The sequence below is a fragment of the Equus caballus genome, chromosome 18 (assembly GCF_041296265.1).
Source record: "Equus caballus isolate H_3958 breed thoroughbred chromosome 18, TB-T2T, whole genome shotgun sequence".
Classification (NCBI taxonomy): Eukaryota; Metazoa; Chordata; class Mammalia; order Perissodactyla; family Equidae; genus Equus; species Equus caballus.
Genome location: NC_091701.1, coordinates 36,523,391 through 36,542,202, shown reverse-complemented (window position 1 = coordinate 36,542,202; position 18,812 = coordinate 36,523,391). Strand labels below are relative to the sequence as shown.

At 33.8% G+C, this 18,812-nt stretch overlaps 1 protein-coding gene across 8 annotated transcripts in view; it reads right to left on the bottom strand.

The window, feature by feature from the left end:
- The window catches only part of GALNT13 (polypeptide N-acetylgalactosaminyltransferase 13), a 473,172-nt gene that overhangs the window by 148,870 nt on the left and 305,490 nt on the right, over positions 1-18,812 (bottom strand). The gene's annotated exons all lie outside the window — the stretch shown is intronic.

The following is an 18,812-nucleotide window of genomic DNA, read 5'->3' as shown; positions in this document are numbered from 1 at the left end:
AAAATGTAAAATGTAAAATGCCCATTGCTTATTTGATTAGCTACTTGATTTTCTTCCCCCAGCTAGAAGACAATTAACTAACATACATTATTCTTTTCATGTTTTTTGGCACCTCCATCAGTGGCATTTTAATTAAGGTTCATAAACTTCATAAGCTCCAATTTGCAATCTCAGTTCTGGTGCTACTATTGTTTCTAATTTTACAGCTGTTGTGCCAGATTTGTGCAGCTGCTTGTTTTTGTACTAATCTTTATCCCCTCATCCCCATCCCACACATATACTATCTCTGGCACAAAGTCATTGTTTAATATGGTCGTAGTAACAACAAAAACAATAGTACAGCATGGAGGCCACACAGTGCAAGGGTCGTGAGTGTGTAGGCTCTGGTTCCTGAGAGCATATCCTAGCTCTTCCATGTACTAGCAGGGTAGCAGGGTGAACTCAGTTACTTCATCTTTCTTTGCTTCAGGTTTCAGGTAATAACATGAGACTAGAAGAATCTACCTCGGAGGCTTGTTGTGAGGATTAAGGCAAACCAGTGAGCATAAAGATACTTGGCCTTTATGTGAAAAATGGATTGGAATGGAGCAAATAGGAGACATTTATTAAGGGGTTCTTGCAATAATCTAGGAAAGATATGATAATGACTTTGTCCAGAGTGATGGCAACTGAAATAAAGAGACATGTAATAACTTGGCATAATTTGGGGAATTAAAATTAAGAATTAATGTATATACTCTCCCTTATCCATAACGTCTCCCCACTAGGTCCAACTTACATTTTCTTCTGGTAAACAGTCCTTAACCATACTAGCTTTCATTGATCTCAGTTTTCAATGACTCATAACATTTACTACTTATCTCTCTTCCAACCCACCCCATTTAGCTCTCAATTCTATATAGTTTGTGATCTTGTTAAATGTTGGTGTGTGTGTGTGTATGTATATTTATGTGTTTGTATATAAATATACATATTAGTCTTATCTCTCCACCCACATTATTATCGCTTTGAGAAGAAGCATCCATGTTTCACTTCATGAAATTGGTAAAATTCACATATAATGGGAAAAAAAATCAGAATTTTACAATGCCATTAAATCAGTGTTTGCAAAGTTTAAAAAAATGTTTAGCTCATATTGGTATTCAACACACAGTGATTGACTGATTGATCTATTAATATTGATACAAGAAAATCTGGAAAATTACACAGTGTACACAAAATGTATCTATCGTTAAATGGAAGTAGGAACAAAAGCTATTATTTTCTTAGTTCTGGCAAAGGGAGAACTGAAACAAGGTACTGATGACTCAGGTTTCAAAATATTTCATTCTATATTTATCATTTGTTTCAAATAATCCCTGTCTGCACTTCAACTCTCCACTTTGTTTATATATGCTCAAGTAGACTGATGACAAATCTTTTAATTCTTGCAATTGAAATAAAGTCTAAAAGAGCCTTCCTTGAGTTCCTGGAGGCAGTATGATCCTTGATAAGTTGGCACAAACAGAAGAGTCATGGATGTCAGTATTCAAAAGGGGTAATTATCAGGGGTTCAGTAAACATTTTCTATTCATTCTTGACATGAAACTTGTTAGTTATTGGTTATTCTTATTGGGGGAACGTCTTCGTTAATTGGTTGGTTTGATTCTTGGCCTCGTTTTCACTTCACAGTATAATGGTGAGATTTATGTGATCTAGAAGAGGTCTCTAGAGCTGGAGTCATATCCTGATATGTCATAACATCTCAAGATGAGGACTCTTGTACACCAAACTGCTGAGGGCTTTAAGTGCTCATCTGGGTTGCCAGAGATCACAGATTCAACATGCCTGAGGAATCTATTCATTCCTTGATAATTTAATGGTTTTTTTAAGACAGAATTCTCATTTGTATGAAAAGAGAAGAAAGCATTAGATTTGAAATAGGAAAGCTGAATTCTTGACTTAAACACAAACTGTAGAATTTGGAAAGTCACTTAATCTTAAGAGTCTTCAGAAAGTTCATAGGTAAAAGAAAAGAAAGTGAGGTTGATAATGGCTAAATTTTCTCCTTCCAGATTTCCAGGATTCACATTAATCTCTTTGTATAGAGTAAATGATCACTTTTAGAGATCAGATTTTCAGATAGAAATGATAAAAATCTCCAAAACTTGGGGCTGGCCCCGTGGCCGAGTGGTTAAGTTCGCGCGCTCTGCTGCAGGCGGCCCAGTGTTTCGTTGGTTCGAATCCTGGGCGCGGACATGGCACTGCTCCTCAAACCACGCTGAGGCAGAGTCCCACATGCCACAACTAGAAGGACCCACAACAAAGAATATACAACTATGTACCAGGGGGCTTTGGGGAGAAAAAGGAAAAAAATTAAATCTTAAAAAAAAAAAAAGTCTCCAAAACTTTAATTAACATTTCTTCCTTAGGCAAGCTTACTTTACTTTAGTTGTGTTAGAAGTACACGGTACAAATACCATTCTCTGAACAAGAGAAAGTATGAGAGATGACACTGTAAAACTTATTATGAGGCAATTGATGTGTTTCTTCCCTTAGATTTGGGAGTTCCTGTATTTTAGAAAAGCTTCAAATGGTATAAAAATAAGGGAAGACACAAAAGTACTTTTGTTTTCCAAGAGAATTTTTCAAGATATAGCTATACATTAGAGTACTCTGAAAATTTTATTTTCACATTGGCATTAAATGTAGAAAATTCTAAGTTGACTCTATATCATTTCATATATGCCATAAATTTGCTTCTAAAATATCTGTTATCAAGCAGTTTCCTACAAAGTACTTTCATCTTAACTTAGAAATGAACCTCTTGAAAGCCCCAAATTCAAAATGGAGCCTTTTATACCTACTTATTTACTGAAGGACTTCCCATGTTAATCCTGAAATAAGTTTCTTTAAGGGAAGTCTCCCAACCCAGTTTATCTTTCTCCTTTGCCAAAAACTTATCAAGTGACTCTTGGGGGTTGAGGGGTGAGAGGGGTACTAGAAAGGGAAAGAGGAAAAAAAGGAGAGCAGAAACACAGAAAGGTATGCTTACACTTGTGATTTGTGAAGTGGAGGAACAGTTCTGAAATGGAACTGAGACAATATGTGTAGGAACCAGTGTGTATCGGAGGTATGGTGAGGTGGTTGTAGTCACAGATGGATTATTTTTAACCTTATTTCCCACTTCTTTCCAAGATGAACACTCATTCCCAGCAGTTAAAATGAATAGTGGAGATATCTCCAATATACACATGCCAACATTTTGTAATGTACATTCTACTATCACTTTTTGCCTCTCAACAACTTTCTTTGCCTTGGAGCTTTCTGACCTTCAGAATTCCTACACATTATGGCCACTGTATTTCCTGGCATCAGGAGAATTGTTACTTGTCATTATTCCACATCTTATTAGGACTGCTGATATTGTGGAAATTCCCAATTCTCCTTTAGATCAACAGAGCAACACATAGTCCTGATTGTGTTATGGGAAGTCTTCCATTTTCTGCTTAAATGACATACATGAGTAGAGCAAGCAAGAAATGAAGAACATAAAGCAGCCAACCAGGTGTTGAAAATCCTGCATAATATAAGGTGATTCTGCTTAAGAAAGTCAGTGCCTAGCTTTTCATGTTTACAAAAACAGTATTAGTTTTTTTATTAGCATACATTGTCACAAGCAGACAATTCATGAAAAAAAAGAACACAAGAAATAATGTGATAGAATCACACTTTTTCATCTTTCAGTAATCAATCAATAATCTTAAAGTGTGATAAATGCTAGAGGTTTTAAAAGTATTTTCAGTGCATTTAGAGGAATATTAGCTAAGACCAAAGTAGAATTACTGGAATTTGTGCTTTCATTATTATACAATTAGTCCTATGAATAAATCTCAACTGTGCAAAAATTGTATGTAGATGAAATTTTTGAGAACTGGATGGAAAGGGTCCATGATTTATTAAATGATATTTGGGTCAAATATTTTGCATTTTACATTGATGTCTTCCCATGTCTGATGATCTGACGGCCTGTCAGATATCAGTAACATCTGCTGCTTCTAGCCACAAAGCAGCTCATGACAGCTGCGTGATGCTGCCCTAGAATTCATGCCAGAACAGTCCCCTTTGAATATCAGCAGACCACCTGGGTACCCAGCTGCAGTGTGTGACAACATCTCCTGCTTTTTTACGGCTGCCAGAGATACTTAAAAAGAACTTGGATGGGGTAGGGGATGAAAATCTGGTACCTCAGAAAGAGTTATCCTTCAGTTAGTCAATTTCTCTATCTGTAAACTGTCCACCTCACCGCATTGCAGCTACAGCATTTTAGTTTAAATGAAATTTCCTATATAACTTGTAGAGTGGTCAAGTGTTTTTCAAATGTAAGTCCCTGTAATAAATTTGAGGAGAGCAAATGACCTCTCTCCTCTCAAGAATTTTCCCTCAGGACTTGGCTGGCATGTGTTCAGCAAATATATACTAGCCATTGACTTTGTGTCAAGCACCATGCTGGGCTCTGGAGCATAGAGAAAAAATAATAAAACATGGCTCTCTGTCTTCAAGTAGCTCACAGGCCAGTCTAGCTGTGAGAGTTAGAACTGGGCATATTAAAGTCCAGGCATCGGTTTGCATTTGACAGTTGAAGAGTAGTCTCTCATGCCTACCAGGAAAGGATTGTTTTTAAGAGGTACTCACCCAAAATGTAACCCCTTCATGGACAGATTTTTCATTTCCTGGTTGTTAATCAGCTAGAGAAATTTTGTTTCTTGTCAATGACCTGAGACATTTTTATAGGAAGTTCTAAGTTTTACTTCAGATAAATACTTTCCTTAGGAAGCACCTATAAAACTCTAATGCCATCAATGGAAAACTATGATTCCCTTCTCCAAATCATCTCATAGGCATCTTTTTTTTGCTGTAAAATGTTTAGTGAGATAAATGTGAAACATATAAAAATATCCATATTGATATCACCCCCAGTGCTCACCACAAATAGCCACAAAACCCACTGTGAAGGAAAGTAATATTCTGACAGTTTTTGATTTTTTTAAAAATAAGTTGGTAGTAGTCAGTGTAGGTTACATTACACTTTAGAAGAAGAGTAAAGAAATAACCACAAAAGAGCAACCTTTGGCATGTTACTTGGCTGACTTATCAGTCACAAACAAGGAGAATGCAGTATAAAATGTATTTCTCCAGATATGATGCTTAAAGCACAGTGAAGATAATTTCCTCGTCTCTGTTGCATTAGAATTGCAAGATGTCATTCTTGTGACATTTAAAGCTTGTTTCATAAAGAACATCAATGCTCCTTCAAATGCTTGCTGAAGAAGCTGTGTTTAATCCAAAACTTTCTCCTCTTATCAAGCCTCAATATCAATCTTATCTTCTCCGTAGATAATCCTTTGCTTTCCACTTGTCTTGAGCTCAAGAACAGGTGACCTGACTTTCTATTCATTTCCATCTTTAAACATCTCCTGTAGCCTTAGTTTCTTCTTTCCATTTTAGGAAAGAGAGTCAACTCTCCCCTCCAGAGTTAAACCTTTGGGATCTTGAACTCAGAACACAAGAGTACTCAACTGGGAGCAGAGGATGTGGGTTTGGTGTTCATCCCTGCCAATTTCTAGCCACATGACAGTTTTTTTAAGACTCAAAATCTTTAGTTATAGAATAAGACAATAATAACAACTCATCCACAGTGTTCTGGTAAGGACATAGTGGAATAAGTCTAAAACTGTTTTACACTAAAAAGTGTTGCACAGATGTACATTATTATCTTTATAATATTCTTCTAGCACCTGTAAGTGTTTATCTCATCAGTTGCCCCTTCTTTCATTTTCAATATCACCTAGGTTTTTTAATCCTTTCTATCAGCTTACATTTTATTTTACCCCTATGATAAAATAAAAAAAAATAGCAAACATAAAGTAATTACTTTGACCATATTTACTCTTTAAGTTACTATGCATTTTTTTCCTATTTGCTGGGAAACGTCTTAAAAATTTTTTTCTTTTCTCTGCATATCTTCACAGTCCAATTTTCTTAACACCTTATATTCTAGTATCTTGATTCCATCATCTGAAACTGTGCACAAGGTTTTTGTGAGCTTTCATTATTCTTATTTCCTTAGTTCTCTGTGGCATTTGACACTGTCGACAATCACCATAACTTTCAAAGATTTTGTTACATATATTTGTTCTTCTCTGACAGCTTTGACTTAGCATCACTTTCTCTTTTTTCTCCCACTCCTAAAGGTAGGTGCTACCTAAGGACATACCTTGCTATTCTGCTCTCTCTATTTTCTTCCTTGGCAAACTCATCCATTCTCACATGCTCATTTAATTATAAATTCTGTGACGCTAACTCTCAAATCTGTCAACTTCCTTATACTTTGCCTCAACTCTGCAACACATTTCCAACTTCCTCAGGTACACCTTTAACTTTCCATGACCTTAAAGATTCAAGAGTTTCCATTTTGTTCCTCAAATAAGAAAAGAAAGCTTGTAGTTCCTGGGGCCTTCTCTTGCAGGGCTAGAGAAATGATCAAGAAGCACTCGTCTTTTATCAGGTCGAATTACTATACAAATACATCATGACAGGATTAGTGTGGCACACTTTGCTTTTAAACAGTTTATGTATAGATTCTTATCTTAATTCAGGAATTCCAGAAGTTGTGATTGCTTAAACCCAATGGCTTTGTTTGACCAGTTAAAAATATAGACTATAAAGTTCGTTGACCAAGTAAAATACAGAATTTAAAAATATAAATAAAGAATTTGGTTGACCAATCAAAATAGGGAAAAAACACAAGATTGGGACTGCATGTTGCTGGACTATGAACTAATGAAATGAGTAGAAAAATGTAGTCAAATCTTTGACAGTGTAGTAGCGAATGCAGAAACATATTTTAGTATTCAGTCACATTGTGGTGCCAATAAAGAAGTGCTAATAATTCTGCACCAATATTTTGATTTCAATTTTAGAATATTTGCAGTCTAAACTAGTGGCTAGTTTGAATAAAATATTTTAAGAATTTTTACTTCATTAAATTTGAATTTTTGCAGATGTAGTAAAAACTATTAAGTTCGATTTATTTTTTAAAGGTAATCTTAAAAATCTACAACTACCTTTTCAATGGTACTTAAAATTCAGTTTTATTGGTACTTAATACTCAAATTCTGATCAGTTGGATCAAACTCTTCCCTCAACATTGTCTCACATCCTCAAAAGAATCATTCCTTGTATCCAGAATCCATTATTGCTGAAATCATTCAGCCTTATTTAAATAAATCTCATAATTGGCTTCCTTTTTAAACTACATTTCTGGTTGACTAGAAAAACAGTGAAATGATTGGTAGTCATGTACTTAAGATAGACCTCACTAACTGTGACAGTATAATCATAGCTTAAGTTGTTGCACATTTATTGCAGTAGTTACCATAGAGATTTAAATTTAGCTCTTTAATAAAGAGTACATGCATTTGATTTTGAATGCATTAATTTTGACTGAAGGCACATATATAGAAATAACAGTTTTGGAATTTTGTCCTAGAAATTTTTAAGGGATCAAATATAGGTGTACAAAAATAATAGGTTCAATTTCTTGAGTTTTTAATGGATACTTCATCAACTCTGTCACTTGAATCCTACTTCTGCAAAATATACATTTGATGGTTTAGTGATACCTCATTCATGTAACTTTCAAGAGGAAAATAAAAGGTGGGAGGATCAGATATTCCAGCCTAAACTTGGGTATGGCTCAAAACACAAAGGAGGACCACGAGAGGACAGATTGTAAATTTAGAGCTTGCCAGTATCCAGCCCCTGCTCCTCTGCTGCCTTCTAAAAGATCCTTGAATTTTTAATTTCTAAATTCTTCCCTGACTACCCCAGACCACATAAATCTCTTCCTCCTTTGAACTTAATGTGCTATCTATCTGCACCTTCAAATGATACCTGGATCATATTGTACTCTCCAAACTGACTGTGATCAAGAGCCTCATCTTGTATATTTACCATCCATAGTGTCTAGTGCAAGTCTAGCTATATAAATATTTATATTGATTGATGGGTAAAATGAGGGTAGATTGATACCTGGCTGATACACAGTGGTAATCGGAAGTATAATGCAAATACTACAAAATGCATTAAAGAGAAAAACAAAATTTATGGGGGAAAAAGCTTCTCCATGATGATAATACATGTAAAAGATTTCTATGAAGTGCTATTCAACTGTAAAGCCTCATCAAATAATAAACTCCTAAAGAGCATAGCCTGGCCTGTTTTGTTCATTTCTACATCTCTAGTACCTAGTACAGAGCTTGTGGTACATAGTAGGCACATATTAACTATTTGCTGAATAAATCGATCAACCATTGTTCTGAGAGAATAAATTATTTCTTAACCTTTGAGTAAGAAAGCTTTCCCTCTCCAAAAGTTTAGGATATATGTGATCCTATGAACTTGGAATGAGAGAATTCAGCCATCATTTCATAGCTGCCTAGGGTCTTTTGCATTTACTCTATCTTGCATTATGATCTATCTTGAATGTTCCCCCATGCAAATCCTTGCACAGGTGGCTTCTTACCATCCATCTGGTCTCAGCTAAAATGCTTTCTAAGAGGTCTTCCCTGACCACTCTGAGCATATGCAGTGCTCCAGCTCTCATTTGATTTTCTTCAAAGCACTTATCTTTATCTGAAATTAACAGACTATTTTTCCGGTCACTCTCTTATTGTCTATCATCTCCGTCTAGCAGAAGCTCCATGAGACCAGGGACTGCGTCCATCTTCTACACCTCTGTATGCCCAACTACTAGGAAATATTTTTTGATTAATTTGTAAATTCTCTGAACTAAATTTATTTGCAAACGTTATTGAATTTAATGGTAGGCTTATCTCACATCCAATATATATATTAATGATGATTAAAATTTCAAAATTGGAAATATTTTTGGAAGTTATTTACTTTAACTTTCTCTTTCCCTTTCCAAAGAAAAAATGGAATCTTAATTTATAAAATAAATAGTTCAAAGTCAATTCACAGCAGCACATATTTAGATATAAAAAGAAAGTTAAACATTTCATTATCAGGATATTTTAGGCGCACTTCAAATGTAAATCAGCAGGATAATTGCCCTAATTCTCAGAGCCATTTTGTATGATTAAGTACACTTAATGGGAGGCTTTAGTAAAATTTGGCCATGACAGAAGGTGTCAAACTTCTCTGTGCAATAATTCTGAACACATTAACATTCTTCATAGAGCTCTCTTTATTACCATAAATTCAGACAGTTAAATTGAAGTCCTTTATATTTAGGATCGGAAGGATCATAAATATTTTTATAGTTAACGTGGATGCATATGAGGTATCTGTGCATTAACAGAGAAGGATCAGAAAACAGTGACAGAATTGGAGAGTGTTTCCCATAGGTGATATTTCAGATATTTTTCTGTAAGAAAGATGGTTGGTCTCTTAATGTACTGAAACTCACTGAAAAGTCAAGTATACCTGGTTTATTGCTATATACAGGGAAATTCTGCTTAGGATGTTTGAAACAAGCCTGTATTTGTTTAAAAAACGGCATTGTCAAACATGTTTTTATTATAGTTCATAATCAATAGAGTCTCTTTCATGTACCTTTACTTCCATTCAGTAGTTTAATCCAAGAAGATGGAACAAAAACTGAGAGTCATCACCCAGTAAAATTTATTTCCAGTGTGTATTTCTGAATAAATCCTGTAAAAATATCATTCATCTCTGCTTTATATATTAATGGAAATGAAAGCGTATATTTTACACATTAGTATTTTTATATCATTTTCATTCCATTTCTTCCTCTTTTTCATGCATTTGATTCCTACCTATCTTTCAGGGTTCCATAATTTCTTAATTCTCTTAATAACCTGAGTCTCATTCCTTCAGAATGTCTGGTGAGTACCCTTCAGCACTCATTTGCAATAGAGGCCATATTTGCTGTAAACTTTTAAAATCCATATATTTATTGTCACATTATATTCTTTACAACAACTGCTACTAGAGACATTCTGGGTCTTCATGAATATTTAATTATTCACACTCACATAGACTCACATATGCATAAATTTAGATAGACAGATAGATAAATGGATAAAATAAGCAGAGAGGAGACAGAATAGGTTAGATACTACATGAGTATATTCGCAGACTGATAAATATGGTATATATTTACATTCTCCTGAGAAACACTCATATGATAAGACTTTATGAGGTCATGAAAAAGAAGCAGTGAATGTTATTAGCTCAGAAGGCACAAAATTGTGAGTGGTACTGACAACCCAAAAAATTATTTTTCAAAAAAATATTCATTTTAATAGATCAGTAAGTGAAGGTAAGAAAGAATCAGAGATTAATCCGAGTTCTAGTGTACCTAAGTCTCCTATAATGGCTCATATTTCTAAAACCATAAGTATGTCTGCATGTAGTATGTTTCCACGGTGAAGAAGCATCACACTGATGACTATCCAATAGAAAGGTATTCTCATTTTCTGGTTTTCTGAACCAGAAAGTTTTAATGAAGAGGGATAATTATCAAAATTACCAAACCTTAGGCTATTATAATTTTAAAAGCAAAACAAGTTCTGCTATCATTTGCTAACATTCTCCTAAAGTTTGGTTAATGTCTAATTTACCAGTTGTTCATTTGTTTTTCTAAGGGAACACAAGAAATTAGGTATTTATTGCAGTCAACATTTAAAATAAAATTTTAACACATGAATTTTGGAAAATAGAGTCCTCTACAGATATCTTAATTAAATATCACTAAATGGTTCCTACTCACCTAATGCTTTAAACATACATATAGTAGATAGGACGCAGTCTTTAGAAGCAATGTCTCGGTTACCTCCTACCTGGAGACATTTTATTCTGTGATTTCAATTAAACAAGCCCTTCTTTGAATAAAGAGATATGTTTAAACAATAATTTAAGGCCAAGTAGTAGCCCAGATGCCAGAAAATCTTATTGTAAGCACAGAAGCTAAAAATTCCAGCTATTCTCAGTGTTTAACGTTCACCTTGCACCAAATAAGTAACCAGAGAGAAGTTTGCTGGACTGAATCATTAATATTGGCTTACATTCTCTACGGAGCCTATACATGAACACGATCTCAGTTTACGACCTCTTAGCTTTTTTTAAAAAAGAGGCTAATGAATTGTACAAACCTTCACTTATAAGATGAATAAATTCTGAGATGTGTATAGTATGTGATTATAGTTAGTAAGTATTATATACTTGAAACTTGCTGAGAGTAGATGTTAAGTGTTATCACCACACACACACACACACAAGGTGACTATATGAAGTGATGAATGTGTTAATTAGCTTGATAGCGGTAATCTTTTCACAATGTATATTTATATCAAATCATCTTGTCACAAATGTCCAATATATACAATTTTTATTTGTCAATTATACCTCAATAAAGCTGGGAAAAAAGGCTAAGAAATCTCTTTATTAACATTAAAAAAGTGTTTTATCATATTTAAAGAAAAGTGTTCCACAAAACCATCTCCACCAAAATTGTGGATAACACACGAACTTCATTAGATTAAGTTCACTTATGGGACATATTTCTATTATAGTCTGGTTTCCATGACCAGCCAAATAAAACAAAAACAGTCAAGTTTTATACACTGACAGACAATCTACTATGCTTCGATTTGCCTAAGTTTAAAAAAAGGCAAAGGGCTTAACAGAAATAATTCAACTAGATTTTTGCCTAAGTTGATTTCTGTCTGTCCAAAAACATTACTGTAACTAACATTTTCTCTTGTCAAAATTTGTGTGTGGACATTTCTAGAAAATTCTTTATTTTCTTTTAATACTTTCAAAAACCTGGATACTCCAAGTCTCCAAAAGTCTACAAACTTCTTTGCCTCATTTACCATACTATTCTGTTCAATGAAAACCTTTGCCTTTGATTTTTCCATTATTTATGATGTCAGCTCATTTCTTTTCCACTTCATTGCTTGCACAATTTGGAAATAAATAGATTTCACATCATAAGACATTTCACTTGGTTATGTTCTTCAGATAAATACATTGCTATTTTCATTGTGATTAGGAAAGAAAAGAAAATTGGAACATTTAACGTAAATTTCATCCTTTTAATTAAAGTATTGGTTATTGACAAAACAGTTTGTTTTTTAAGAGTAATGATACAAATAAAATTAATATTTCCATAGTATGGTACAGTTTATAAAAAACTTCAATAAGTATTATCTCATTTAATCCACACAGTTGTCCTGAGAGGTAGATTTTTAGACTCAGATCAACAGGGGTATTTAAAAGTAACTGCGTTAACATGTATTGAAAATCTGGCCTAAGGTACAGAGGTGAACAGTTGACTAGATACCATCAATTACATTTTCCTTCATTTGTCTCTCCTTGCAAGATGCCTGCAGGTGTGTTTGTGACTTTTGATATTTTAACAGCTTTACTGAAGTATAATTAACATACATTGAACTGCTTACATTTATAGTGTACCATTTGATGAGTTTTGGCATATGTGAAACCTGTGAGACCATCACCATAATCAAGATAATGAATATATTCATTATCTCAAAAAGTTTTCATATGACCCTTGGTAATCCCGTCCTCCAACTCTCTTTTTCCACCCCAATCCCCTGTATCCCTAGACAACTTATTTGCTTTCTGTCACTTATAGATTAGTTTGCATTTGCTATAATTTTATAAATGGATTCATACTGTATGTAATCTTTTTGTCTGACTTGTTTCATTCAGTGTGATTATTTCAGATTCACAATGTTGTTGGGTGTGTCAATAGTTTGTTCATTTTTCTGAGTAGTATTTCATGTATGGACAAACCATAGTGTATCTATACACCTTTTGATGGTTGTGTGCATTGTTTCTGGCTTTCGGCTATTGCAAATACAGCTGCTATGAACATTAGTGCACATCTCTTTGTATGGACATATGCTTTCCTTTCCCTTAGGTAAATACCTATGAGTTGTTTAAGAAATAGTAAAACTGTTTTCCAGAGTTATTGTACCATTTTACATTCCTATTTCCATTTTATGCGCAGATTTTCTACATACTCACCAACATGGGCCTTTTTAACTTTAGTCATTCTAATAGATGTGTAGTGTTATCTCATTATGGTTTTAATTTCATTTCTTTAACGACAATGCTAAGGATTTTCTCTTGTGCTTATTTGCCATCTGTATGCCTTCCTTAGTGAAATGTCTATTCAAATCTTTGAGCTATTTTTTTTATGGAGCTGATTGTTTTCTTATTACCAAGTTCTGAGAGTCTTTGTTTTCTGGGTTTTTTTCTGGATACAAGTCCATTTTCTGATGTATTATTTGCTAACAGATTCTTCCTGTCAGTAACTTGTCTTTTCAATTTCTTAACAGTGGCTTTGAAGAGCAAAAGTTTTTCATCTTGATGAAATCCAATTTATTGATTTGTACTTTTATGGGTTGCCTAATCAAAGGTCACAAGAGATTTTTGCCTGTTTTCTTTTAGAATTTTATAACTTTAGGTTTTCCACGTTGAATTAACTTTTTATATAGCATGAGGTATGGATTTAAGATATTTCTGTCCGCATGGATATCCAGTTGTTCCAGCACTATTTACTGAAAGTATTATCCTTTCTCCACTGAATAGCCTTTGAATATTTCTTTAAAATCAGTTGTCCATATACGTGTGGGTGTATTTCCAACTTTGTCTATTGTCTGTCTTTATGCCAATACTACACAGTCTTGATGACTACATCTTTATATTTTGAAATCATATCCTGTTAATTCTTTAACTTTTTTTATCAGACTTTTGTGTATTCTATGTGTTTTGCATTGCCAGATGGATTTTAGAATCAGCCTGTCAATTTCTACAAAAAAAAGGCCCACTGGGGTTTTGATTAGTATTGTATTGAATCTATACTGATATGGAGAGAATTGACATCTTAACCATATCATGCCGAGTTTTCCAAATCATAAACATGTACATCTCTCCATTTAGGGCTTTTTTAGTTTTCCCTCAGCAATATATTGCAGTTTTCAGAGAAGAGCTCTTCGTATACATTTTGTCAGATTTATCACTATTTTTGATTCTATGTTAAATGCCCTTTTATTTCAATTTTTCATTGTTTGCTGTTGGTAAGTAAAAAATACAATTGATTTTTTGTATAGTATTCTTGTATCCTGAAAACTTGATGAGATCACTTGTTTGTCTTAGTAGCTTTTTTTTATAGATTCTGTTGAATTTTCTAGACAATCATATCATCTGGAATAAAAGTCTTACTTTCTCTTTTCCATCATGGATGGATTTTGTTTATTGTTTTTACCTTACTGCACTGCCTAAAACCTTCCACCATCATGTTAAGCAGGAGCAGTAAGAGTTGACATCTTTATCTTTTCCAGATATTAGGGGGAAAGCATTCAGTCTTTTAACGTTAAATATGATACAGGCTTTTTCATACAAGTGCTCTATTAGGTTGAGGAAGTCCCCTGCTGTAATGATTGCTCTGGGCTTTTCCTTTCTTTTCAGTTTTTGGTCAGGAGTAGAATTTGGATTTAGTCAAATACTTTTCTTGCATCTATTCAGATGATCATTTGATTTTTCATTTTTTGGTTTCTTAATATGGTGAATTACATTGATCAATTTCTGAATGTTAAACCAGCCTTGCATTCCTGGGATGAACCTCACTCAGTCATGATGTATATTCATTCTACACATTGAGGAGACTGATTTGCCTAAGTTTTATTTAGAATTTTTACATCTATATAGGTTCATCATGAGGGATATTGGTTTGTAGCTTTCTATTTTTATAACATCCCTGTCAATCTTTGCTATTTGAGTAGTACCAACCTCATAGAATGCGTTGAGAGAAATTTCCTCTTCAATTTTCTGGAAATTTATACAGAACTGTTCTTATTTCTATCCAAAATTTTTGGCAGAATCCACCAATGAAGTCACTTGCCAATGGAATTTAGTCTGTGAAAAGTATTTTTTAAACTAAAAATTTGATTTCTTTACTAGATATAGGGCTATTTGAGTGATCTGTTTCTTCTTGTAAGCTTTGATAGTTTGTGTTTTTTAAGAAAGTTTTATCAAAGTTTATTGGCATAATGCTGTTAATAATATTACTTTATAATCCTCTAAAAATCTATAGAATCCACAATAATGTCACCTTTCTTATTCCCACTATTGGTAATTTGTGTCTTCTCTCTATTTTTTTTGTTAAATTTGGCTAGAAATTTATCAATTTTATTAATCTTCTCAAAGAAACAGCTTTTGGTTTCATTTCTTTATCTAAAATTTTCTTGTTTTATATTTCATAGTTTATGCTTTGATCTTTATTATTTTCTTTCTCTTACATATTTTGGGTTTACTCTCCTCCTTTTTTCTAGTTTTTGAAGGTGGAAGCTAAAGTCATTGATTTTAGGTCTTTCTTATTTTCTTTTTTCTAATGCAGATGTTTAGTGTTATAAACTCCCCATAAGTATTGCTTTAGTGGCACCACAAACTTTCATATGCTGTTTTCATTTTCATTTAGTTAAAAATATTATTTTCACTTTTAAGTTTTTCTTCAACTAATGGGCTGTTTAGAAGGGTATTATGTAGTTTCCCAATATTGACCTTATCCCACACCCCATGAACCAGTTGGCTGGTGAGTACTGGCACTTGTTGGTCCTTAGTGAGCACTAGGATATGAGACCTCTAATCATTCTGAGGTTTTTCCCTCAAACTTGAGTCATTTTCTCACACATATGCACTGATCAGTACTCAATATTTCCTGTGTTCTCTGTCTGTGCTGCTCTCTCCTCTCCAGTACTCCATCCATCGAACTCTAGCTGCCTTGGTCTCCCCAGACATCAGCTCCATTTCCTAAACTCATGGAGTCCACTGGGATCTGCCTAGGTGCCCCCTTCTGTTGCTGAAGCCAAGCCAGAACATGCGAACTTAACCACAATGCCACCAGTCTGGCCCCAAGATAGCAGATAGTTTTGATGGGAAATTCATACTATACTAAGTTCATTCTGCCATCAATTATTTTATATGGATATTCACTTCTGAGTTCTTCTTATCTAAAATTTCAACCCCTACCAACCTCCAACATCTACCATTTCATATTCCTCTTTCTTCCTTATTTTTTCTCTTTAACACTTACCGCTAATATATTAATATATTTTACTTCTCTTGGTTTATTGTCTGTCTCCTTCACTAAAACATAAGTTCCATAAGAACACACAGATTTGTCTGTTTTGTTCACTACTCCATCCTCCCTATCTATTGAGTAAGGACTCAATAAATATCGGTAAAATATATTTGTGTTTAGGCAGAGTTCGTAGGATTTACGTTATTTTGATGATTGTTGTGTAGTGGAATGGAGAGCAATATCTGAGAGTAAGTTTTCGGGAGCATTAGGATCTACCTGTAGATATTCTCACTGCTATTGGACGTATATTATTTGCCATAAGAGGCTAAAGCATATAAGAGGAAGATAAGATCACTAGATGAGATAACCATCTCAGAATTGTGGAGGAAGATCACATTTGCATGTTAGTTTCTCCCCTCTCTCCTCATAACACCATCAGTTATTAGGACTGGCATGTTAAGGAGGGATAAACCTTAATGGGGAGGTAGTGGTGTAGTAAGCAGCGTAGCCACTGGTCTCAGAATTCTGGGATTCAATTCTCCACTATTGCACTTACCCGCTCTATAAATATTAGAATTCATTATTATTATATGCCAAAGATTTTTATCCTGAGACTTCAAGGGGTTCTTCAACCCTTTGAAACTATATTCAAATCTATTGTGTGTAAAGGGACTGGATGTATCTTTCTTGGGAGGTCTACAGTTTTCATCAAATTTTCAAATGTCTGTCAGTACTTATAATACTCTAGAAAGATCAAGTGATAGCTATAAATAAATCCACAAAAATGTATTCCTTTGGATTGGCTTAAACTTCATTAGGGTCAGCCAGAATCCCCATATTTTAAAGCCCTTAAGATTTCTCTGTTTTACTTATTCTCAAACCTACACAGGCCAGAGCTACAAAAAAACAACTTCACTATTATTATAATCACCTTTTCACAGTTGAGGTTAACTGATCTGCCTGTACTAACATGATAAAGACAAGAAGACCTCATACATAAATTTATAAAAGAAATGATTAAATTTTATTTTCAATAATATCTGTGTATCTCTCTCATAGGAATGGGTTCTTTGAGAGTAAAAGCATCATGCCGTATTCATTTTTGTAGCCTCAGCATCTGGAAAATGTAAAGCACATACTATATGCTCCATATGTGTTTGCTGTATAATGACTGAGTTGGATATTAGACTCATGTCTTCTGATTATAAATCCTCAACATATTCTCATTTCATTAAGTCACACATCTTTTCATAGGATTAATCTAAAGGGGAAGTCTCATTCTGTTGCTAATGTACTATTCCAGCATTTTCTCTTACTTAATATCTTCCTCAGCTAGGATACTGACTACTAAGCAAACGCTTATATTTGTGTCACGGAAAGGAAAGTAAAACATGAATAGAGAGTCAAGTAAAAAGCAAAACATATATTTTGCTTCTATTGAAATATATGGAAACTAAAGACAATGATATGTCTTAAAACATTTGAAAAACAGTCACTATGAGAACTTTAGTTCTTAATAATCTCAAACAACCAATCACAGAAAAACTCCTGTGTCATCTTCTAGGGATCTGATCATTCTTACAGCCACTAGTTGCATTCACTCTGTGCCCTGGTATCTGCATCACCTACCACATTCTCAAATCTTCCTTTTTGCTACATTTATGCCCATGTTGCATTTCCTGATCACACTCTCCTGGTTTATTACATTATTCCACTGAATTCCTCTCTAACACATCTTTTAATCAGTTAGATAAAGAGCATCCATCCAATCTGGGAGCTATGTAACGAAAGTAAGGGGGATCCATTGGCAGAGAATTAAGTCGAACAGGTGGAGAAAACAGAGGTGAATAAGAATTTTAGCAAAGAAGAAAAAAAGATGGGCAATATGATCACAAATAATGGCAATATTGCTATGTTGATTTTTTTTTCTTATGTAATCCCAGTGCAATAGCCAAGGGATATCGGTTAACAGATGCATAAATACTCTCATCATTGTATCTAAGGGTAACAGCAAATTGCTTTTGAGCTTTTGAATAAATTATCTTTCTTTCCTTTCTTTTTTCTCTTCCTTCTTTCTCTTTTTCCTTCTTTTTTTTTAAACTGTCATTTCTTATTCTTTTCATGTTGAGAACTATACCGAGTAACAAGATTGGGTCCCCAAAAGTGGTGAAAAGATGTATTTATGGGCCTCATAGTAAGAACACATTCCTGAGTATGATACTGAGTCCTGTGGGGCAAGTTCCATGAGACTATAAGTATATAAGCAAATATGGGAATAACAAAATCCCATTAACTAGTGATATTCTTAGACACCTGACTACAAGGAAGGTTTATAGGCAAAAAAAAAAAAAAATTGTATAACAAGGTCATTCTATTGCTTCAGAGTATATAAATTCAAAGTAATTCTTATCCTCAAATTGATCCTCTAAATTCCACATTATAAAAATTAAAAATAATTCTTATTCTCAAATTTTGACATTTTTGTATACATCAGAAATATTTTACTATGTTAGTGAAAAACAACTTTGCTTTCTAAATGAGAAATTAAATGGTACAACTCTTGAATTTCACAGATAAATATATCTAAAATCTAATAATTTCATTGTACAAATAATTTCCTCAAAACAATAGAGTGATAAATTCTAGGAAGGAAAAAAGAACAGTATTATTAACT